Source organism: Triticum urartu, chromosome 7A (genome assembly GCF_056163025.1).
Source record: "Triticum urartu cultivar PI428250 chromosome 7A, HENAU_Tu73, whole genome shotgun sequence".
In the NCBI taxonomy this organism is placed as follows: domain Eukaryota; kingdom Viridiplantae; phylum Streptophyta; class Magnoliopsida; order Poales; family Poaceae; genus Triticum; species Triticum urartu.
This window is the reverse complement of record NC_141879.1, coordinates 64,020,816-64,045,653: the sequence shown is the minus strand read 5'-3', so window position 1 is coordinate 64,045,653 and position 24,838 is coordinate 64,020,816. Positions and strand designations below refer to the sequence as shown.

The window sequence follows — 24,838 nt, the reverse complement described above, 5'->3', positions numbered from 1 at the left end:
CGCCTGAGCGGTAGTACTGCTCATGGAGCGGTAGTACCGCTCGTGTGCGGGCTGAGCACATAACGGTTGGATTTTCCCCCTCCTATAAAAGGGGGTCTTCTTCCCCATTGAACCTTATCCTTTTAGCTCGTGTTCTTCCCCCATTGTTGACCTTCTTCGAGATTGTTAACTCTCAATCCCTCCATGGATTCTTGCTAGTTTTTGAGGAAGAAGAGAGAGGAGATCTAGATCCACATTTCCACCAATCACTTTCTCCTCTGTGTGAGGGGAACCCCTTGGATATAGATCTTGGAGTTCTTGGTGTTCTCCTTGTTCTTCCTCTCATTTTCCTCCCTAGCATTAGTTGTTTCGGTGGGATTTGAGAGAGAAGGACTTGGGCACTCCGTGTGCCCTTGCCATTGCATTTGGTGCATCGCTTTGAGTTCTCCACGTGATACGTGGAAGTTACAAGTTGAGAAGCTTATTACTCTTGGGTGCTTGGTACCCTTGAGCTTGTTCCTCTTGGGTGCTTGGGTGCCCTAGACGGTTGTTGGTGTTCGGAGCTCAATCTTTGTGGTGCAAAGCTCCAGGCAAGCGTCGGGGTCTCCAATTAGGTTGTGGAGATCGCCCCGAGCAATTTGACGGGTACCGGTGACCGCCCCCAAGGGTTGCCAAAGTGTACGGGTTCGGTGACCGCCCCCAAGGGTTGCCATTTGTATGGGTTCGGTGACCGCCCTCAAGGGTCCCTTAGTGGAATCACGGCATCTTGCATTGTGCGAGAGCGTGAGGAGATTACGGTGGCCCTAGTGGCTTCTTGGGGAGCATTGTGCCTCCACACCGCTCCAAACGGAGATTAGCATCCGCAAGGGTGTGAACTTCGGGATACATCGTCGTCTCCTCGTGCCTCGGTTATCTCTTACCCGAGCCCTTTACTTATGCACTTTACTTTGTGATAGCCATATTGTTTCGTGTCATATATCTTGCTATCACATAGTTGCTTATCTTTCTTAGCATAAGTTGTTGGTGCACATAGGTGAGCCTAGTTGTTTTAGGTTTTGTGCTTAGCAAATTAACCGCTAGGTTTATTCCGCATTTGTTCAAGCCTAAACCGTAATTATTTTAAAAGTGCCTATTCACCCCCCCTATAGGCGACATCCACGATCTTTTACCTGCACGTATCGAGTATCCATTCTCCCCCTTGCTCATATGATTCACAAGATACATGGAAATACTATATGATCTTTTGAGAATCCTCAGCAGCCTATGGCTCTTAAAATTCGTGTCTGCCTGCATTATGGTTAATTCCAAATGCCTAGCAATATTCATTGACGTCCTTTGCCTATATAATCTTGGGTCCCTTGATTCAATATGTTGCGAATGTTTGCAATCCCTAACCAGATCCTAGAATTCATCCTTTCGGCTCAGACGCCATTTTGAGCATGAGCTGGTTCTCGATCAATCAACTATCGTCGATTGTACCCCTAAGTCTATTCAAATTATCCATCCTTTATCAGAGCGTTTGCTTCTAATCCATTGATTGGGAAATCTTAATTCCCATTTGCATTTGAGCTTGAATTAGTCAGTTGTTTCTATAATCAGATCTCCCTGCATTCTTTCTTTTTCTGGTTGAGTACCGATGCTCACATCACATCCCTTATCCCTAGATCCTTTGTTGGATTTTGTCCGACGCCATCCTTCATATTCATTAACCTTGTGAGCCTTTCATCGGATACAAAATGCCTTTGGTAAATTGTATCCCTGCTTTTGTCAACCATGCTCTGCTCCCGAGCTTGAGTTATTCGCTCCTGAAGTTTGTGGTTTGTGTTCATAAGATGCCCTGATGGGTTAAACCTATGCCTTCCTTACTCTATGTGAACCCGAAAGATTTCACGGGTCATACTTATCTGGTATTGCACCAGGTAAAACTTTCATCAACTAATGTCATTTTCGAAAAGCGAGAGGTGAATGGAAGGTTATACATTAAAGAAGTGGGAGTCAACCTTGAACTTTGTGTTCTTGCCCATGGACACGATGTAGATCCTATCATGGAAGCTTCTTGTAATAATAACTATTTTCTTGATAAAATATCATCTGGTATCTGTGAATTGATCCTTAGCAACCATGGTTCCGGCCATGATTGTTCTTGTTTGATCCATTTCTCGGACAAGTTAAAGCACTTGTCTTCTATAGATCAATATGCCTGCCCAACCTCTATGCACTACATCTTATGAACTTTTGATGAAGTACTACCTTTCCCTGTCAATGTCACTTCATGGGTTCTGGGTTGTTGGTCAACCGAGAACACCGATAAGTGAACCGATTCCGCACTCTGATTCAATAACTCTAAGTAATTTTCATTGCTTATGAGTTTAATAATCCTTCAAGTTATTCATAGCCTGATCGGCTATATCATTATCGTGCAACTTTTAACTGTGCTACCTGGTCCTTCTTCCCGGAGCACAAATTTCAACGGTGAGCTAATCTTACAATCGATCTTCCTCGTCATATCGTTTGTCCTTGAACTGCAAGCTTGGTTTCGAGTTTGTGTCATACCCATGGTTCCAATAACTTTATGCTTCATCATTCCGTTGACTTGATGTCATCGCCGATCAGTTACATCTTCTCGAAACCTCTCGACAAATGTGTCATGATCATCATCAACATTCTGAGGTCTTCCAAGATATCTATCGAATTCTTGATGAGAAATAGCATCCTTTGCCCTCGATGATTTGGGTTATCATCGACAACATTATTGCATTCCCTCCAACACAAAACTTGTTCCTGTTTTGTGTTGTACCTTGAGTTCCTTGCTATCTAACTTATGTTATGTTCTACCGCAGAGTATTACCATCTTTGATGTCAAGAATGTTGTGAGGATTGCTCCACCTCTTAAGAATTCTTGCTATAATGATACTTCTCACCATCACCATTTTTCTTGGTCCTCGTGTTGATTCCAACTGAGGTACCCACAAGTGAACGGTGTTGTTTGGATTCTGCACTTCTAGCAACCCTATTGCTTTGAAGTTAATGATCGATAATTCATTCTTGGCCTATCGGTTGCTGAACCACCATTATAACGTTAATCATGCTACTATAAGCCCACATTTCGGGTGCACCTTTTCAACCAATGTTTAATTGTGTATGTTTTCCTCGAGCATACATCATTATATCATTTGATCTGACTAATGTTATCTCCTTGTTAACATGATTGTGGAAATCCATCATTCTGGAAATTTAAATGGATTGTCACTGAGTCCATCGGCCACCTCCTCATCCTCTCCTTGGTTTAATGATGAACTCTTGTTTCGGAACTCGCTTCCATAGTTCATTTCCCGAGGATCTTACATTGTCATCTCGTCAATTTGTGTTGCACCTTTTCTTCTCAGGCATCCCGAGTCTGAGGTATCCTGGCACTAATCATATCTGAATCTCAGTCAGATATGATGGTTGCGATATTTCCAAGAGTTATAACATTGGTCTTTATATGACCCGGTAAGGTGATGTCAGGCCTAGCGCAACTTGCCGGAGGACCTATTGTTATAGTTTCCATTTTAGCAAGGTTAACCGTTCTTCCATGAGGAAAATGTAAGACTTATTCTATAAGTTGTTCATGATGAATCCTTTGTATATCCAAGTCCAACCTTTGCTTGAAGACCATGTCAATGCTATCTCGAAGCATGTCTGTGGTACTCTGATTTTTTTACAAGAACATTTGAAGCCCAATGCTAAATGATTCTTGCTCAATTATCCAAACACCGTTGTATGGGTAATGTCATGAAATTTCTCTCCCCTACCTAAATAGTTTTCTACGTTATATCCTGTCATGGATATCATGCTCAGTTTGTCCTTAGGGAGGATACACCCTTGAAAGATGTGTTTAAACACATTTTCCTTTCCATTGTTCTGTTTGATCTGATGATCACATTTTCCTTTCCATTGATTTGTTTAACCTTCCTTGTGATCCATATGATCTAAGCAGTAATGTTCTTCTGCTTATGTAAACACCTTGGTGTACAACCGTGTCAGTAAGACCCTGTTACTATTGTCGATAACATTCCGGTAACCACCGATGGACGAGAACTTTGCCTATTGGTCCGCCTCGTTCAACGAGCAGGAAAATGGTTCTCTTCGTCCCTCGCCCTTGGTACCGATGTTGTTACCGACATAATTGATAGGCTACCCACTGACATGCCTTGCTATCATGATCATGCAAGAAGATAGCGCCCTCCCTACTTTTAACCCACATGGTGGGCCCATAACCCACAGTTCCACAGGATCGAAACCTGACTCTCTTGTACACCCTTTTGTCAAAGTTATTCCTCGCGCTTGACTTCGTATGTAATTCAGGGGCTACCTTCCTAGTGATCTATTCTGGTATCAAACGCAATGCTTATTCCCATTGCTCTAAACCCCTTTCACACTTTGTTTCAGGCGACAAACGATTGCCTATGCACTTGAAAATTCCATTTTGCGCCTTTTTACCTTGCTCTCGATGACTTTCTTGAATTTCAACTCGAGAGATGTTCACTAAGATAGCCCCCAAGTACCTAACATGTGTGGAGCTCCGTCCTTCCTGAGTTTCCCCCCTTATCTTTTTCATAAGTACGATGGAGATCCTGAAGAAAGGATGACAACTTCATCATGAGGCATCGATGCGGAGAAATGAAGATGTCAATGTAATGGATCGACTTCTTCGAGAAGAGCAACCAAGACCGAGAAGACTCGATAGAATTTCGTAACCAGATCTTTCGCCCTTACTCCACCTCTTAAATCTCGAGACGAGATTTCTCGTAGTGGAGGAGAATTTTGACGCCCGGATAATTAAGCTACAGTAATCTCTGCTAACAATGCCACGTCACCACGATTACCGTTGTTAATCTTGCGATGATTCAATCCCGTTCGGATTCAAAATTCAAATTCAAGTTAAACAATAAAAGTTTTCAAATATTAAAACCAAAATGTTCTGGATGTGACAAATAATTAGTTAGTAATATTGTTGGAGAAACAATATTTTTGTAAAATGCTTGACTACCCTAGACTAATTAAAAACAATGGCTAAAATAATAATTTAATTGCTTTTGAAATTAGGAAAATATTAAACTAATATATTTTGGCTACAAAGTAGGTTTGGCAATGGCCTATATCGATGATACTAATTTAGGTGCTAAATTGGTATTTCATAAAACTAAAATAAAAGAAATTATAAATAAGACAGAAAAGAAAAATAAGAAGAAAAAAAGAAAAGCCAAAACAAACAAAAGAAAACAAAAGGCCCCAACCCCCACCTGGGCCTCGGCCACCCGATTGGCCCAGCCCACCACCCCTACCCTGCTTAACCCCCTCACACCCCAAAACCCTAGTCCACAACTGCACTACCCCCACACCTCCCCCCACGTCTCTCTCCCCCTCGTCCCGATCTAGATCGGGGTTGCGCCCAATCCCGATGCAGGCGCCCATCCCCGACTGCGCCCTCTTCGCCTGGAACAACTCCGCCGCTAGAGGACCTTGCTGGACCGCCTCCACCTCGTCGCCGCCTTCCTCGTCTCCCTCACCGACTCGCGTCACCAAGCCTCGCCGCCCCGTGCCCCTGCAACGCCGGTGAGGCCATCGACCTCCGCCTTACCTCCTCCTCTCCCCCTCCGTCACCGTGCACACTCGCCGACCGGGCCCCGAACATGCTCACCGCGCCGGCGCACGCCTCGGACCACCGCCTTGTACGCGCGCTGACCGTGCTCACCGCATCCTCGCCTCGCCCGGCGCGCCTCCGCACGCGCCCACGGCCATGCTGCCCTACTATCGTGCAGGCACGGCTCCCTTCCCCCTCCCACGCACCGCGTCGTCGTGGCCGCGACCTGCGCCCCTCGCCGCACGCGCTCCGGCGCCCGCTCGCGGCCGCCGCCTCGCACCGTCCTGCTGCATTCGCTCCGCCCCTCTGCTCGCCTCGTCACGCTGACCCTTGCGCCGTCCCCTTGCCCTGCAGCACCTGCATGCCCCGCTCTCCCACCACCCACCGCTGGGCGCAACTCCGGCCGGCCGGCTCACCGCGCCCGCTGGTCGCAGCCAGATGCGGCCCGCCCCGTGCGGCCGTTCGGGCTATGCCCGCACCCAGCGCCCGAAACCCGCTAGACCTCTGGGCCCATGACATGAGGGGCCCACGCCCCAGAACGTCTATTAAAAAAAGGATTAAAAAATATTAGTAATAAAAATAAATTTAATTAATTAACTTAATTAATTAACTTAATTAATCATGTTTAGTTAACCTAATTAACTATGGTTAATTAATTAAACAGTAATTAGATTAGTTAAATCCTAATTAGAATAAACAGAGTATGACCTGCGGGACCCACACGTCAGATTGACTCAGTCAACGCCCTGTTGACTGCTGACGTCTGACGTCAGCATGCACTATTCTGGATAATATTGAGTTAAAATAATTAAGTAAATTCTAAAAATGATTAAATCTTTTAAAATTAATATAAAATAAACCGTAGCTCGGATAGAAAAACTTTGTACATGAAAGTTGCTCAGAACGACGAGACGAATCCGGATACGCAGCCCGTTTATCTGCCACACATCCCTAGCATAGCAAACACGCAACTTTCCCCCTATGGTTCATCTGTCTGAAAACTCGAAACACCGGGGATACTTTCCCGGATGTTTCCCCCTTCGTCGGTATCACCTCCTACCGCGTTAGGGCACACATAGCACTGTGCATTGTCTTGTCATGCACCGTCATGCTTATGTTTGCATTATATTCATTGTTTCTTCCCCCTCTTCTCTCGTGAGACACCGAGACCGACGCCACTGCTACCCAATACGACTACGGTGTTGACGACCCTTACTTCTTGCCAGAGCAACCAGGCAAGCCCCCCCTTGATCACCAGATATCGCCTATTCTTCTCTATACTGCTTGCATTAGAGTAGTGTAGCATGTTACTACTTTCCACTACTAGAAAAAGGGCTATAGATGGGATTGACACTAATGGCGCACCAGACAAGCGGTGCGCCATTAGTATATACTAATGGCGCACCACCTTCTGATACGCCATTAGAGTTGAAACTACTAATGGCGCACCTGGCCCAGGGTGCGCCATTAGTATCAATTTTTTTAACTAGTGCGCCTGTCCAAACATACTAATGGCGCATCCAGACACAGTGCGCCATTACTAGTTGTAATTAGTAATGGCGCACCTGTCGGAAAGTGCGCCACTAATGTTGTTTTTTTATTATATTTTTTATTCCATTTTTGCAAAACTACTAATGGCGCACTGTTCCACCGTGCGCCATTACTAGTTTAAACTAGTAATGCCGCACTCTGGGACAGTGCGCCATTAGTATGTTTTTTTTGCAAAACTACTAATGGCGCACCACCAGAAGGTGCGCCATTAATAACCTGGATTACTAATGGCGCATTTAGAGTTGGTGCGCCATTAGTAAGTGGGCAGCAACAAGATATTTTGGACAACCTCTCCTACCCACACTCACTTTCTCCCCACTTCATTCTCTCCACCTCCTCCTTTTCTCGGGTGCCTCCTCTTTTTCACCTCATTTCCACCATAGATTCATTCAATTTAAATGTTTAATTACCTTGTTTTGATAGGTAAGTAAGGGGGAAGATATATTTATGTTGTTCTCCCTATAACAATGTGCACATGCACTTTTTATGGCCTAGCTAGATCTATGTATGTTCGTGGTGTTGCATATGTTTGTGGTGTTGCATATGTGTTTGTGTTTGGAGGTGTACCGGTATTTGAAATGCGATAGTTGCCAATATTTTGCCGGAATGTTGATCATCGGAATGGATGGCGTAGCCAATGAGCAAGACTTCGACAAGTACGGTGACCCGAGGATCGAACATGACGACGATGATGAAGTAGCAGCATACACCACAAGAAGAAGCAGGACCACCCTACCTAAAGGACGTCCGTTCCACAGAAGAACTCCATTTGCGAAAAAGAAGGGCAAGAAGATTGTGAACAGATAGCTAGCTAAGATCGATTGTATTTAAATTGTAGCCTTCATTTCTCGATTGTATTTCATGGGCACTTTTTGAACTATCATGAATATTTTTAAATTTCATGGACACTCGATCTCGATCCCCCTCCATCTCGATCGCTATTCCACCTCGCCAGATCCGGTCCCCCTCGCCACGATGTCTTGGAGAGGATGGATTTTGTCTTGGAGAGGATGGATTTTGAAGACCATGAAATTTCTGAAACAAAGAAAATTCACCTAAGGACTCATCACGATGTGGACTTTGAAGTAAATCTATATAATTCTGAGACCGTAACCCATTTTGGTTGTAAAAATTGGGAAGCATTTTGCAAGATGTATGGTTTTGATGAGGGTATGCTTATCACCATGGATCTTGGTAATCCTGACATCAACCAAGATAATATGGACATTTGGGTCCTTGTTGATACGCCTCCAGTTCTACCACTATGTGAGTTTCTCAAACATAGTTATTAGCTAATTTATATTGTTTATTTAAAAATAGTTGACAGCTTATTTCCATTGGCAGCTTATTTTTATTGTTCAAAGAATGTGCGGGAGATGGTAGACAAAACCCACTACACCGATGGCTCCGAATTAACAACTTACAAGGAGAAAAATCATCTGGTCGGATTTTGTACTGACATTGAAAATTACATTATCCACAAACAAATCCCTCAACATTATGGTAAATACGTGCCACTAGTGCATGTGTTCAACTACGGTAACTACCATGGAGATACCCTGGTAAGATTTTTACTATTACGACATCTGTGCATCTTTTGCATACTTCTAAAACTAGTACATCATTGCTAACTATGAAGTTATTACTATGTTTTTCAACAGATAATCCCAGAGAATTGTGTGCCTCATATGATGTATCTGAAAGGTAGTGTTAATGTTTTGAACATACAGCCAGGTCATCCTACGAATCTCAACTGTCCATACGAGATTTCTAAAAGAAGTGGAGACATGAAAATCAAAGGATGGAAAAAATGTATGGACAGTCGTAAGGAGCTTCTTGGAAGCAAAAGGAAGCGAAGCGCAAGAATTGGAGACAGGATGTTCTCCATTCTCCATAATGGAGAGTCAGGGTCTATATTGTTTTATGCTATTTTAGCTTAAATAGGGTATTTAGGTCCTGCCTAATACTGATGATCATGTGCTGATGAACAATTAAGTAGGGTTGGTTCGAAGACTATCAAGATGATGATCGTATGACTTGTTATGAATAACGAGTAGAAGTTGTATGATGATGATTAGTAGGACTTGTTAGGATTAGTATTACTTCCGACAAACTCGATACTCGCGGTCTTGAGACTTGTAATGTTTTATCTTTGTTCGGTCTTTTCAATTTGGAGACTAATATGATGAATTGTATTCGGAGACTAATATGATGAATTGTATTCGGAGACTAATCTTATATTGTATTCGATGAATCTGTTGTTGATGTGTGCTGTCTATATTTGTCCAATTATACATTTTGTAACCTGTGCAAAAAACAGAAAATAAAAAAAATAAAAAAAACCTAATATTCATACTAATGGCGCATCACATCACAGTGCGCCATTAGTATGCCAAAGGATACTAATGGCGCATCATTAAACAGTGCGCCATTAGTATGCCGAAGTTACTAATGGCGCATCTTGTTGTCGTGCGCCATTAGTATGCCAAAGCACCTGGGTATACATGGCCCCCTGGGAGGCATACTAATGGCGCACTATTGTATATACTAATGGCGCATCTGAGGTGCGCCATTAGTATACCAGATACTAAAGGCGCACCAGTGGTGCGCCATTAGTAAAATATACTAATGGCGTGGTACTAATGGCGCACCACTAATGCGCCATTAATGGCCAAATTAGGTGCGCCATTAGTAGGCCTTTTTCTAGTAGTGTTCCGTTAATACTATTCTGCTGCATAGCCTGTCATTGTTTCTACAGTTGTTACCCTTACCTGCTATCCTACTGCTTAGTATAGGATGCTAGTGTTCCATCAGTGTCCCTATTCTCTTGTCCGTCGGCCATGCTATACTACTGGGCCGTGATCACTTCGGGAGGTGATCAAGGGCATATGCTATATACTTGATACTGTTACATTACTTATGATACTGTTCGGAGATGGGGGCTGAAGGGGCAGGTGGCTCCATCCCAGTAGAGGTGGGTGTCGGTGTCAAAACCGGTGGATCTCGGGTAGGGGGTCCCGAACTGTGCGTCTAGGCGGATGGTAACAAGAGACAAGGGACACGATGTTTTTACCCAGGTTCGGGCCCTCTCGATGGAGGTAAAACCCTACTCCTGCTTGATTAATATTGATGATATGGGTAGTACAAGAGTTGATATACCACGAGATCAGAGAGGCTAAACCCTAGAAGCTAACCTATGGTATGATTGTTGTTGTTCTATCCTACGGACTAAACCCTCCGGTTTATATAGACACCGGAGGGGGCTAGGGTTACACAGAGTCGGTTACAAGGAAGGAGATCTACATATCCGTATTGCCAAGCTTGCCTTCCACGCCAAGGAGAGTCCCATCCGGACACGGGACGAAGTCTTCAATCTTGTATCTTCATAGTCCAACAGTCCGGCTGTCCGGATACCCCCTAATCCAGGACTCCCTTAGTAGCCCCTGAACCAGGCTTCAATGACGATGAGTCCAGCGCGCAGATTGTCTTTGGCATTGCAAGGCGGGTTCCTCCTTCGAATACTTCATAGAAGATTTGAACACGAGGATCATGTCCGGCTCTTCAAAACAAGTTCCACATGCCACCGTAGAGAGAACAATATTTTCACAAATCTAATCTGCTGATGTATTCTGTAGCGTGACATCACACCACAACCAAGCCTTTATTCGAATCGTTCTTTACTGCCAACCTCAGCGCGTTTCGCGAGGCGGTTTCCTTGGCATGTCTTGTCGAAGCAGAGATCGTGTCCCCTTTATTTACGGGATTCTCATCAACTCGGACGTGGGTAACCCAATCGTGCCCGTTGGTATGTCCCCTCGATCGAAGGTAAGTCCCAAACGGTCACAAGGAGGGCTCTCAGTATTCCACCTCTTTATAAAGGGACCAAGGCCTTACTCTTTTCTTTCGATATCAATCCAATCCGCCTCCCGCCTCGAGTTCCAACACCCAAAGTTTCAGATTCAGGCGCTTCGGACCTTCGATTATGTCCGGATCCAACCTTCAAGGCCGATGGATGCCTTCCTCCATCACGGAGGAAGACGTAATAAAGCTAAGGGAGGCCAGGTACTTGACCGGCAAAATCCCGCATAGGCTGCCTGCTCAAGGGCAGGTTATTCCCACTCCTAAGCCCTGTGAGAGCGTCTTGTTCATATCTCACTTCCTCCGAGGGCTAGGCTTGACGCCGGATCCCTTCGTGAGGGGGCTCATGTTCTATTATGGGCTGGACTTCCACGACTTAGCTTCGGAGTCTATCCTCCACATCTCATCATTCATCATCGTGTGCGAAGCTTTCCTCCGTATTACCCCTCATTTCGGACTATGGATCAAGACCTTCAAAGTGGAGCCGAAGATGGTCGAGGGACAGCAAGCAGAGTGCGGAGGCACTGTAATAAGCAAGAATGCTGACGCCCCATGGCCCGAGGGCTCTTTCCAAGAGGATTCCAGCTTATGTCAACAAGAGTGGTTTTATATCACTGCTCCTAGGGGTACCAAGTGGGTGGCTCCGCCTGTTTTTCACTCAGGTCCCCCGCCACGACTAACGCCATGGGTCAACAAGGGGCTACACTGGGGGCTAGCAAAGGATGTACCCATCTTGCAGAGCCGCATCCGAGATCTCCTGGAGAGAGATGTCAGTCTGGTTGTGGTGACGCAGGTCATGTTAATGCACCGAGTCCTGCCCTGCAAACGCCGTCCCCTCCGCTTGTGGAAGTTCAATCCGGAGGGACCGCGAGCTCTTCAACATTTCCTCGGTATGACGCCCGCGGAGATGCACAAATTGTTCTTCGGACCACAAATAATGCGTCCGGACTCTATTGAGGATGCAGGTCTAAGCTGCAATCGTCCGGATACCCAAGTAAGTAGCCCTGTGTCCGAGTACACCATTCGTTTATTTATCGCAACATCGCTTCTCTAAAAAAGAGCCGCTCTTGAACCAGGAGTGGATAGCGAAGGCAAAGATGATCAGGTGTCCGGCCGCCCTCCCTAAGACATCGCCAGATCCTATGCTCACCAGGATGCTGGAGATCGCGCCTTTGGGAGAAGATGAAGGGGGGAACAAGGAAGCTACTGACTCCGCGAAGGAGGTTGGCCAGAAGGGAGGAATCGAAATTCCTCTCCTCACGGGAAGAAAAGGACCGCCTCTGAAGACCCGGAGACAATGGTCTCAAAGCGGGGGAAGAAATCTTCGCCAAAGGGTCCTGTACTAGGGAATACCCTGGCCGTACTATGCCCTCAAGGGGGTCAGCCCTCCACCGAGCTATAAGTAAAAGGGTGTTTAATAATGAGAGAAACCCTTGTCTTACTCCCGAAAAAATAACCGAAGCATTTATCTTGCAGTTCGGATCTTAGCCCTTCTCAGCAGAGCTCGTCTTCGGGAGATCTTCTTCCAGAGATGATGGAGAGCGGAACGCCTCCCCCTGCCATACCGCCTCATGAGGCGGGTGACCCCGAGGTGTCATCGCGGAGGTTTTCTCTTGATCCGGCAAGGCCAGAAGGTGGTCATGTGGCCGCCCGAAGCCCTCAATATCCGGTTGTTGGAAAAAGCAACCGAATGAGTCCGGCACCGTCTGTTGCGCGGTTGGAGGTACAGAGAGATCTGCTAGGGCGAGCGTCTATCTCAAAAGAGCACCGTACGTTGATGAGTACGGTAATTGAAAGAATTTCGTCCGCGGAGAGCGGGTTGCACGAAGCTGTCATGACTCTACTGACAGGTTTTGAGGTACGTGAAATGATGTACCTTTTTGGCAATACCGCATACTTTAAGATGCGCCCTGTGTAGATAGTAGCCCCTGAGACTCTGGGTGCTGTCAAAGACGACACGCAGAGGATCATAGTCCCAGGTATAATTTTGCCGCCTTAATAAGCAGGTGGCGAAGTGTCCGGTGGCCAGCCGGACTGATTAATTTGCCGAGTTAAAGCGGCAGCTCGACATGGCAGATGCCAACATCGTACTTGTCAACAAGCGGCTTGACGAGGCACAAGGTGTGTACTTTCTCCAGTGACACATGATAAGAGGAGCATGATGCCAGTATGTATAACATATGTTTTAAATGCAGATGGAGCTACGGCCGTGGAGAACCTTCGGGCGGAACTTGCCCGAGCCAAAGAACAAGCCAAGAGAAGTGATGCGGCTTCCCTAAAGGCAATTGAGGAGCTGAAAGCCGAACAGGCTGCTCACTGCCAAAGCAAGGAGAAAATAGCCAAGATGGCTATGGAATTGAAGAGTGGTACTGACCGTTACAAGCTTCTTGAAAAGGAAGATCAAGCGAAGAGGTCGGACCTAGAGAAGTCCACGATAGCGGTCAAGGATACTCGCTCTGCAATGAGAGCGTTGAAGGAGGAGCTGCGTCAGGCCAGAGATATCGCGGTTGGGAAGCCCTTTATGCTGCGGATGAAGTTCGGAGATCCTAAATATGCTCCTTTGGACTGGATGTGGAGTTCTACGGACGCATATCTGGATTTAGCGGCGATTGCTGCTGATGCGGCCGAACACTTCCAAGATCAAAAGGATCGCGAAGTGGAAAAGCTGTTCTGGTCGTAATTTAATGATCCAGAGCGTTCGCTTCCATTGACTCATTGGCTGGCCGAATGGGCCGAGCTGAATAGATTGTCCGGACTTGCCATGAGGTATGTCGTGGATCATCTGTGGCCGGAAAGGCCAAAGCCGAACAATTATTTTAGCTTGGTGCAACAGTTCCTTGGTGCAGTGCCGCATATGAACGTGATGAAGAGGTCAGCGTGCATGGAGGATGCGCGGATGGCCCTTGCCCGTGTCAAGACATACTGGGCAGAGATGGAGGCCACCACCATTGCGGCCCAAGCTTCGGACGAAAGCCGAGTACCTGCCGAGCACTACTTTCAACAAGTTCTGGAGGGCGCTCGTTCGATAGAGGCGCAGTGCTCGAAGAATATTATGTTCTAATGACATGTATTCCCATTGAAAACAATGTTTTGCTGAAATATGAAGGCTATTTTATACTTGTGCCTGCAAGAATTATAATACCTCCTGTGCGGCTGTTTATGTATATATGTATATAACCTGAAAGATGGCAGTCGTCGGCTTCAGCCCCCACGCATATAATGCGGGGGTGTTCGCAGAAGACGCATTTTCACACTTGATCCAACGTCTTGGTCCATTAAGAAGGTGATAGCGCAGCGAACTAGGCAATCGGACTATAATGCTTTATCACTTTCACTTAGCCATAGGAGTTTGACAGTGGGGCTACTATATAGCCCCTGGTGGCTCCGCGCTCACCTGAATTTGGGGCGCGTGTGTGCCTGGTCGGGAAACGGCCCTTCGTTAAGGCGGAGGAATCCCGAAGATTCCGCTAGGTCATCGAGTGGTTGACCAGTCTCACGCTATATCATGACAGTCAGTTTTCGGCTTTCTCTACTGAGGTGCTCGCCTGGCTGAACCGAGGCACAATCGCAGTAGTTCTCCTGGTGCCGCCTTAGCCGATAGAGCGGAACGTAAGGCAGCAAAACGCAGGAGCCGAGCAAACCCAACATTTGACCAAAGACATGATTCGGAGCTGATGCATATAAGGTCAAACTCGCGACGCCGAACACTCCCTAAGGTATTTGGTCTTTGTGATTTTAAACGGGCTGAACGGCGCCCTTTGTAATAAGCCCCTGTTGTCCAGGTACATGCAATATTCTGACGTGGCTACATGCCAAGACGCCAGCCTCCCTTCCGGTTATTCTGAGAATCCAAGGGATGTGTATCAACAAGAGATAGTAAAGAAGGTTTACGCAGGGTCTTAATCGAAAAAGAATCCTTGGAACGGGTCCCTGCTGCACGTCTGCGCCTGTTTCTCCGTTGTGCCGTATCCTAGACGGGTGTAGCACGATGGTCATCTGTAAAAGAGAGGAACTTAGTTGAAAAAGTAGTCGTGCAAAATGTATGTTATATTAAATTAACAAAGTATAATTCCAGATGGGTAAAATTGAGCCTTATTGTCGCTTCTTTACATGCGCGGAGCCCCTTATATAGGGGTATATAGCCATCAGACCTTTATCAGTTATATGGTTATGCCGGACTCGTCTAGCCATGTTCGTGGTCTTAACGACCTGTTGGATGCTCTGGTTGGCGAGGCCGTTTTAGTGTGTGGCTGCCAAGGCAGCCGCACAGTCTTCCGCGTGCGAGGAGCACTCAATATTTCCCTTTAATGAAATGATGCGTCGTGGGCCGGGCATCTTAAGCGTGAGAGACGCATAATGCGGTATTGCGTTAAAGCGAGCGAAGGCTTCGCGTCCCATTAGTGCTTGATAACCACTTTTAAACGGAGCGATGTGGAAGGTTAGCCTTTCTCTACGGAAGTTGTCGGGGGAGTCGAACATAACTTCTAGTGGGAGGGAGCCCGTGCAATGGGCTTCTGGGCCTGGCGTTACTCCTTTAAAGGAAGTATTGCTATGGCTGATTTTTGCTGGATCCACCCCCATTTTGCGGACTGTGTCCTGATATATCAGGTTTAAACTACTGCCGCCGTCCATCAGGACTCATGTAAAATGGTATCCGTCAATTATTGGGTCTAACACCAAGGCAGCCCATCCTGCATGCCGGATACTTGCAGAGTAATCCCGATGGTTGAAGGTGATCGGTTTGGACAACAAGTGGCGAAACTCCGTTGTGATAGGCCGTAGGGCACGTATCTCTATGGGCGCCACTTTGTTTCTCCCCTTTGTCACATGTAACATGTTTACTATTTTGACTTCTGGTGGGAATGTCTTCTGTTCCCCAGTGCTTTGTTTGCGGGGTTCGTCATCGTCTTCACTTGGTGTATCCAGCCCCTTGTGTTCGGCGTTGAGTTTGCCGGATTGCTTGAAGACCCAACATTCTCTATGGGTATGATTTGCAGGCTTATCAGGGGTGCTGTGGATTTGAGTTGTCTTGTCCAGAATTTTGTTTAGGCTAGACAGTTCGTCCCTGCTGTCTTTGAGAGGTAGCTTTTGCTGATCCCGCCGAGAGCTTTGGAACCCGGCATTTACCGCCGCGCTCTTCAGGCTATTTTCCTTATTCCGGCGCTGGTTTTTGCTGCGTTGTGGTTTCCCATTCCCGTTCCTAACTTCAGATGTACTTCGGTTGCTGGTGCTACATCGTGCCAACCAGCTGTCCTCGCCCGCGCAAAAGCGGGTCATGAGGCTTTTTAATGCAGCCATTGTTCTTGGCTTTTCTTGGCCGAGGTGTCTGGCGAGCCATTCGTCTCGGACGCTGTGTTTGAAAGCTGCTAAGGCTTCGGCGTCCGGACAGTCGACTATTTGGTTCTTTTTAGTAAGAAATTTGTTCCAAAGGTTTCGGGCTGACTCTCCGGGCTGTTGAGTTATATGACTTAAATCGTCTGCATCTGGTGGTCGGACATAAGTCCCTTGAAAATTTACCCAAAAGGCGTCCTCGAGCTCTTCCCAACTTCCAATGGTGTTTTCTAGGAGGCTTTTAAGCCAGTGTCTGGCTGGCCCTTTGAGCTTGAGGGGTAGGTACTTGATGGCATGGAGATCATCTCCTCGAGCCATGTGGATATGGAGGATGTAGTCCTCAATCCAGAGCCCAGGGTCTGTAGTTCCGTCGTATGCCTCTATGTTTACGGGTTTGAATCCCTCTAGAAATTCATGGTCCAGCACTTCATCGGTGAAACATAGGGGGTGTGTGGCACCCCTGTATTTGGGTGTACCTGGTGTTCGGGTTTTCTTTGTGTTGCATTGCCTGCTAGTGCATGCTTCTTTGGCCCGTAGATAGATCTGGTTGGGCCGTCTTTTGGATCCGATTCCTCATGTGGATCGCGTGCTGGCTTGTGTGCAGCGTCGTTTGCCGCTCTATGTTGGCCATGAGGTCGTCTATCCGACCGGATGGCTGCTTTGTTTTTTTGATTGCGGGGGCTCTAAGGCCTCCTCATTAAATTCGGGCAATAGCTTTCGCTTCAGGTATCTCGTTATGTGGCGATTGCTGCCATATTTGTCTGTGGTGTTGAGTACTTTGCTCCATCTGGTTCTGAGTGCATCTTCTGCAGTCTTGAGCTTCCGCTTCTGCTTTTTCAGGCTACGCGCAGCGGCGACGAGCCTTTTATGGAGGTTCTTCTGCTCCATGAGCTTATCCGGCGTGAGGTCATCCGAACTGTTATCTTCGCCGGAGACGGGCTGTTCGGTTTGATTATCCGTGTTGTCCTGGTCGGACGGTTGTTCAATGCCATGTTCGTCGTCCGCCGGCTCACCCTGCTCTATCGCTGGGTCCGTATGACCGATGTTTCTGTCGAGGCGGGGTTTGGAGCGGCGCTTACGACGCCGCTTTGACTGCTTTTCGAGGGAACGATCCTTCGCTGCGTCCTTCCGTTCCTCGTCGTCATTTCCTTTGGGTGTGTCCACCATGTATACATCGTGGGATGAGGTGACTGTCCGGTGCCCTATGGGCAGTGGTTCCTGTTCGTCTCCTGCATCGTCGTCCATACCGTCGATGTCTTCGGAGTCGAAGTCGAGCATGTCGGTCAAATCATCGACAGTGGCTACTAAGTGGTGGTGGGTGGGTGTCGAATTTCTTCGTCATCCGCATCCCCATCCCGCCGGTTATAATCCGTCCAGGACTCTTCTGACAAGGAGAGAGACCTTAGTGAGTTTAGTATGTCGCCGAAGGGCGAGTGCTGAAAGATATCCGAGGCGGTGAACTCCATGATCGGCGCCTAATCGGATTCGATTGACAGGGGCGCGGGTGGTTCGGAGTCCAGAGGAGAGTCCGACAATTTGGAGTCACGGGCCTCGCGAAGGGTAAGGCTGGTGTTCGGCTCGATCACCGTTGAGGCTGCAGCCTCCGTGGCGGGGTCTAGCCACCCACACACGGATGGCGCAATTGGCTCCGAATTGAAGGTCGGAGCGGTTGCAGGTGCGGTCCCCCGAACACTGTTCGGCTGCAGAGCTAAATCATTCCCATCGTGACAGTGTGATGCACTCGGCCGGGGCTCGAATCCGTCGAAGATCAAGTCTCTGCGGATGTCGGCCGTGTAGTTTAAGCTTCCAAACCTGACCTCATGGCCAGGGGCGTAACTTTCAATCTGCTCCAGATGGCCAAGCGAATTGGCCCGCAGTGTAAAGCCACCGAATACAAAAATCTGTCCGGGGAGAAAAGTCTCACCCTGGACTGCATCGCTAACGATGATCGAAGGAGCCATCAAGCCTAACGATGACGACACAGAGGAACTCTCAATGAAAGCACCAATGTCGGTGTCAAAACCGGCGGATCTCGGGTAGGGGGTCCCGAACTTTGCGTCCAGGCGGATGGTAACAGGAGACAAGAGACACGATGTTTTTACCCAGATTCGGGCCCTCTCGATGGAGGTAAAACCCTACTCCTGCTTGATCAATATTGATGATATGGGTAGTACAAGAGTTGATCTACCAGGAGATTAGAGAGGCTAAACCCTAGAAGCTAGCCTATGGTATGATTGTTGTTATTCTGTCCTACGGACTAAACCCTCCGGTTTATATAGACACCGGAGGGGGCTAGGGTTAGACAGAGTTGGTTACAAGGAAGGAGATCTACATATCCGTATTGCCAAGCTTGCCTTCCACGCCAAGGAGAGTCCCATCCGGACATGGGACGAAATCTTCAATCTTGTATCTTCATAGTCCAACAGTCCGGCCAAAGGTTATAGTCCGGCTGTCCGGATACCCCCTAATCCAGGACTCCCTCAGTGGGCCTGGGTTCCCGACGGTCCCCGACTATTACTTTGTGGCGGAGCGACAGGGCAGGCTAAGACTACCTAGGAGAGAGGTGGGCCTGGCCCTGGTCGGCGTCCGCGGTTACTTCAAAATAACACGCTTAACGAGTTCTGGGTATTTGATCTAAGTCTGGCCATTTGGTCTATACGCACTAACCAACTATGCGGGAACAGTTATGGGCACTCGACGTCGTGGTATCAGCCGAAGCCTTTGTGACGTCAGCGACTGAGCGACGCGCGCCGGGTTGGACCGTGTAACGTAACTTTCTTTGAAATGGAGGTTGCTAGGTCTGCTCTTCGGCCGCGTACGCAACGTGCAGGTGTGCAATGTGCGATGGGCCCAGACGCCTGCGCGCATAGGATTTAGACCGGCGTGCTGAACTCTCTGTTGTGCCTAGGTGGGGCTGCGACGTGTTGATCTTCCGCGGCCGGGCATGACCCAGAAAAGTGTGTCCGGCCAAATGAGATCGAGCGTGTTGGGTTATGTGGTGCACCCATGCAGGGAAGTTTATCTATTCGAATAGCCGTGTCCTCGGTAAAAGGACGACCCGGAGTTGTACCTTGACCTTATGACAACTAGAACCGGATACCTAATAAAACACACCCTTCCAAGTGCCAGATACAACCCGGTGATCACTCTCTAACAGGGCGACGAGGAGGGGATCGCCGGGCAGGATTATGCTATGCGATGCTACTTGTTGAACTTACCATCTACTCTCTCCTACATGCTGCAAGATGGAGGTGGCCAGAAGCGTAGTCTTCGACAGGATTAGCTATCCCCCTCTTATTCTGGCATTCTGTAGTTCATTCCACCTATCTGGCCCTTTACACATATACCCATACATATGTAGTGTAGCTCCTTGCTTGCAAGTACTTTGGATGAGTACTCAAGGTTGCTTTTCTTCCTCTTCCCCCCCTTTCCCTTCTACCTGGTTGTCGCAACCAGATGCCGGAGCCCAGGAGCCAGACATCACCGTTGACGACAACTCCTATTACACTGGAGGTGCCTACTACTACGTGCAGGCCGCTGACGACGACCAGGAGTAGTTTAGGAGGATCCCAGGCAGGAGGCCTGCGCCTCTTTCAGTCTGTATCGCAGTTTGTGCTAGCCTTAAGGCAAACTTGTTTAACTTATCTCTGTACTCAGATATTGTTGCTTCCGCTGACTCGTCTATGATCGAGCACTTGTATTCGAGCCCTCGAGGCCCCTGGCTTGTGTTATGATGCTTGTATGACTTATTTATGTTTTAGAGTTGTGTTGTGATATCTTCCTGTGAGTCCCTGATCTTGATCGTACACGTTTGCGTGCATGATTAGTGTACGATTGAATCGGGGGCGTCACACCGTTGCAACCCACGAGCGTTCTTCTAGTACTTCATACTAAACTAGTAAAAATGGATGGAAGAATCTCTGAGAACTTTATTCCAATGGTGCCAAGTTTCCTTTTATAACTAATGCTGGGATCGATTCTCAGCCTAAACGTAACACTAAGCTCACCTCATGAACAATTTAATCGAAGGAAGAGAAGTACACGAAGGCATCAATACTTACACACTACACAAGCAAACAGCCAAGCCCACCATGCCTCCACCAACGATAGCAACGTCGAGCTCATCATCTTAAACTTTCACACCGCCAACCTTCTCCGCGCGATCCTACATGTCAACACACAGATTCACCACCGGTTACACACATTTGGAATGAAACCTCAATCAATCTCGCAACTCGCAGCGCCCTGAACGAGCCATTTCTCTTAACACTACGGGTTGACAGCATAGGTGATTACAGGGGAGAAAAGTACCTGTGAATTGGCCACCCCCGCCAGCGCTCCGTTGACCCGCGCCTCCTTTCAAAGCAGTTGCTGGTGCATAAGCCGGAGGCGTACATGCCCTCGTCGCCGAGTTCGCCGCCCGCCGCGCGCAGCGCCGCCTCCGCTCGCCTGACTCAAGTTCGACGCTCTCGTCGCCGAGTTCACCGCCCGCCGCACGTAGCGCCGCCTCCGCTCGCCTGGCTCAAGCTCGACGCCCTCGTCGTCGAGTTCTCTGCCCGCCCTTGGAGACGGCACAACCCGCTCGTCTCCGCCGCTCGACACCACGACGTTGGTCCTAGTGGAGCTGCGAGACCGTGAACTATTTTCCTGGTCTCCGCCGCCACCTGCCTCCTCTCCGACGTCACCGCCGCATGGTCGCTCTCCTGAGTGTGCCCCTAGGAGAGAGATGGGTGGGATGTAGAATGGGCGGTGGGGGAAGAGGATAAGACCCGAGAGGCGTTCGTGACGAGGCGTTTATTTTCCGAATAAAAAAAGGGTGACATGGCTGATCTCCCTGCTCTAATATTCGTGCTAATGATCCTACGGCGCAAAGCACATTCAGGACCAGGATGGAAAACATGGCACGTTCGGAAGTTATTGATTCCGTAAATAAAACTACTAAACACAACTAATGAAGGCTACCATGTCCTGCCAAACGAAACTACTCATAAGAAATTTGGCGGAAAGCGCTTCAGCCAAATGAAGCTACTAAACGAAGAACCTTCCTCCTTAAGAAAACACCACCACCTAATCTAGCCATGATCGCCTAATCAAGTATAATTAGCACCTTCCGCCAAATGTATAAACGCCTTCCACACTACTTTCCGTGAAATTTAGCGCAATTAGCACAAGGTCTTCCACCAAATGCTAGCCATTCTGAGCGGGCGAAGAGTAAAGACAGTACGTGGTGCCTTTTGATTAACCAGATGGATGTCCAAACTTCCACGAAACCCCCTTTGTTTGTCACCAGTTTACGGAGAAAATGGACATCCAGACGCGTCAGCGGACCGATGCGGGACTCGTGGATTGTCTCAAAAAAAGTCGTTCACTCGCTCCTTTTTTTAGAGGAGTTCGCTCGCTTCTGCTGCTTCGCTTTGTCTAAAAAAGAGTTTTTTTAAAAAAATCTTTGTCTAAAAAAAGAAAAAAGGTTCATATAAGTAAAGGAAATATGAAAAAGTTCATCGAATTTGAAAAACAAACCATCGAATTATTAAAAAAGTTCATCGAATTAAAAAAAATTCATCGAATTTGAAAACAATTCATCAAAATTTAAGAAAGAGTTCATCGATTTTGCAGAAAAAGTTAATTGAACCAGGAAGAAGAAAAAAGGGAAAAGGAAAGTAGATGGAAGAAAAGGATGAGAAAGATGTACGTAGTCACACAAGGTTGGGTGGTGGGTTGGTCAGTGTAGTGAACCTCGATGGAGGAGGTTGCCGGTTTGATTCTACCATTGCTGGACTAGACCACGGGCTGCTATTTTCGGACTTGGGCCTGCTTAGAACTACAAGTACAACCGGTACAAATACACGAGGTGATGCTTACGAATAAGGGGCTTGCATGTTCTAACTAAAAAAGTTGCAGTCTTTTTCCCTGCCGCGAGGGTTAGGGCTTTTTTTTCTCCCGAAGGCGATCTTCGTAGCCGTCGTGAGTCTTTTGCCCTACCGTCGACCTTCCCCTCCTACTGGGGCTCGGACCGATCAATGGGTGGCTCTTGCAGCCGCCACCCGATCTTTGCCTCGCTCGAGGGTGTTGGGCGACCTAGGGCTCCATCAACAACCCGATCTGCTTATTCGGGTTAGGGTTCCACTCTTTGTGATGGGCAAGTCATCATGTTCCTCATCGATGGATGGAACAACCTGCCTGATGAAGGAGTTGGGTCTCCGGGAGGAGGACATAGACAATGTTGTCTTCGATGAAAAAGAAGATCTTCGCAGCCGCCGTGAGTCTTTTGCCCTACCGTCGTGAGTCTTTTGCCCTACCGTTGACCTTCCCCTCGTACTGGGGCTCGGACCGATCAATGGGTGGCTCTTGCAGCCGCCACCCGATCTTCGCCTCGCTCAAGGGTGTTGGGTGACCTAGGGCTCCATCAACAACCCGATCTCCTTATTCGGGTTAGGGTTCCAATCTTTGTGATGGGCAAGTCATCATGTTCCTCATCGATGGATGGAACAACCTGCCTGATGAAGGAGTTGGGTCTCCGGGAGGAGGACATAGACAATGTTGTCTTCGATGAAAAAGAAGCTCCGCCTGCGGTGAACAGATGGATGGTGTTTGCTAGGGTAAACATGGAAAACCCTACAGTAAGTTCTGGTTTTTGAAGAACATGCACTCTGCTTGGGATCTCACGCAAAGTCAAAGTTTCGGCCACTAGAGGACAATCTATATACCCTGCAGTTCTTTTGTTTGGGTGATTGGGAATGTGTGACGCAAGGAGGGCCATGGCACTTCTGAGGTAACGCAGTCTTGATTGCGCCTTATGATGGGGTGACAAAGCCAACACCAATTCAGCTTAACACACTTGATTTATGGATCCAAATCCACGACGATCCCGACATATATTCCCATATGGTTCCTGCCCTAGCAGCTAAAGTGGGTGAAGTGTGGTATGCCGAGACCCAAAACCATGACTTCACGGGAAACTTTTTCCGCATTTGGGTCATAATTGATGTTAGGAAGCCGCTCAAGAATGTTGTTTCAATGATCTGGGATCTGAAACGCCAGATTTATTTAGTCAAATATGAATGTCTCCTAGATTGGTGCTCAGTTTGTGGTCATCTTGGAGAAGTGTTCAAGGAACGCGATGAAGGATGTCCTGTTGGGGAACATAGCACAAAAAAAAATCGCCCTACGATCACCCAAGAACACTATGAAGTTGAGGTTCGGATCGGATCGTTACCAACTCCGAGTTGCAGCGGTAGAAGAGTCAGTGTAGATTGTTCTTGGAGGCCCTCAAACCGTAGATGAATGATCCCACAAATCACCCACGAACAATCCCTTGAAGGAAGACCGAAAGCATGAGCTCTCCACAGATTGCAAGCGTACGGTCTTCACGATCCGGCAGTGCTTCATCATACAGAGCTAATCGTCGCCAGATAATTAGAGGGAGCAGATTAGAACCACACTGGACATCTAATTATGAGGATTAGAGGAACTGGATCTAGCTCTAATTGGAACAATTATAACTAGACTAGAGAACTAGAGGAGGCTCCAAAACTTGTGTGTGTAAAAGTGCCCAAAACCTCTAGTATACATAGGTTGGAGGGGGAGAGGGGGGAGCCACACATGGGGAAGGATTCGCCCCCCTTGCGCCAGCCCTAGGGGAAGGAGGAATCATCCCCTTTGTCCAATTCAGCCTCCCAATTATGGCTAAGGGGCCGCCACCCCCTATTGGGCCTTTGTGGCCTCCTTCCACCACTTTGCCTTTTAAGGCCCGTTGATATTAAATTAAATAAAAGGCCTCTGAACAATTACTAGAGCCTTTTATTATTAGTTTAACATCACTGGAAATATTTTCCACCTATATATTATTTATCGAAAATACCCGATATTGCCCAATAAACTCCAAAACCCTTTCGATGACCCCGAAATGCTTCTGGTTCCTTTTGAAACTATTTTGAATATTAGTGAAATGTTTCAAAAATATATTATCATTATTTCTATCCTACTAACACTTAGTAGATCATTATTACCTTAAGCTTGTGACCCTATAGGTTCAGTAAAACATAGACATGAACAAAACTCCTTTCATTCAATGACCGATAGCGAAATAGTGGACATCCATATCGACCCCTATGAGTACAAGAATAACATTCGAGTGAAACTTTGGTTATCATGTGCTATTCCCCTTACTTCGCGATACTTTATAAAACCCGAGGTGAGATGTATCAGTATCCCCTTGAGTCATACACATGCTCACTCACTACAAAAAAATACACTTCTGTGATGATACGTGTTTGTCACAGTAGGTCGCGTTTTCTGTTATGCATGTACATCCATGACAAATTTATGATAGAATCAAGATAGTCATACCTGTGCTGTCGTAGAAGTGTTCCATGACATTGCCAAAATTATCATCACGGAAGTGTCCACTTCCATGACGATAAATCGCGCGTCACAGAAATGCTTTCGTCAAGGGTGACCGACACGTGGCATCCACCGTAATGGAACGCTGTT

The 24,838-nt window shown here is 47.4% G+C and overlaps 1 long non-coding RNA gene across 2 annotated transcripts; it reads right to left on the bottom strand.

Annotated features, from left to right (window-relative positions):
- Positions 1-14,801: 14,801 nt before the first annotated feature.
- Positions 14,802-21,123, bottom strand: LOC125526993 (uncharacterized). 2 transcript variants are annotated; one of them, XR_015610539.1, is made up of 3 exons: positions 20,657-21,119; positions 20,407-20,510; positions 14,802-15,010 (listed from the first exon to the last, which is right to left on the bottom strand). It is a non-coding gene; the product is annotated as an uncharacterized LOC125526993 (long non-coding RNA). The 2 variants fall into 2 exon arrangements; XR_007291934.2 differs by lacking the exon at positions 14,802-15,010 and having other exon boundaries at positions 20,255-20,510; positions 20,657-21,123.
- Positions 21,124-24,838: the final 3,715 nt, after the last annotated feature.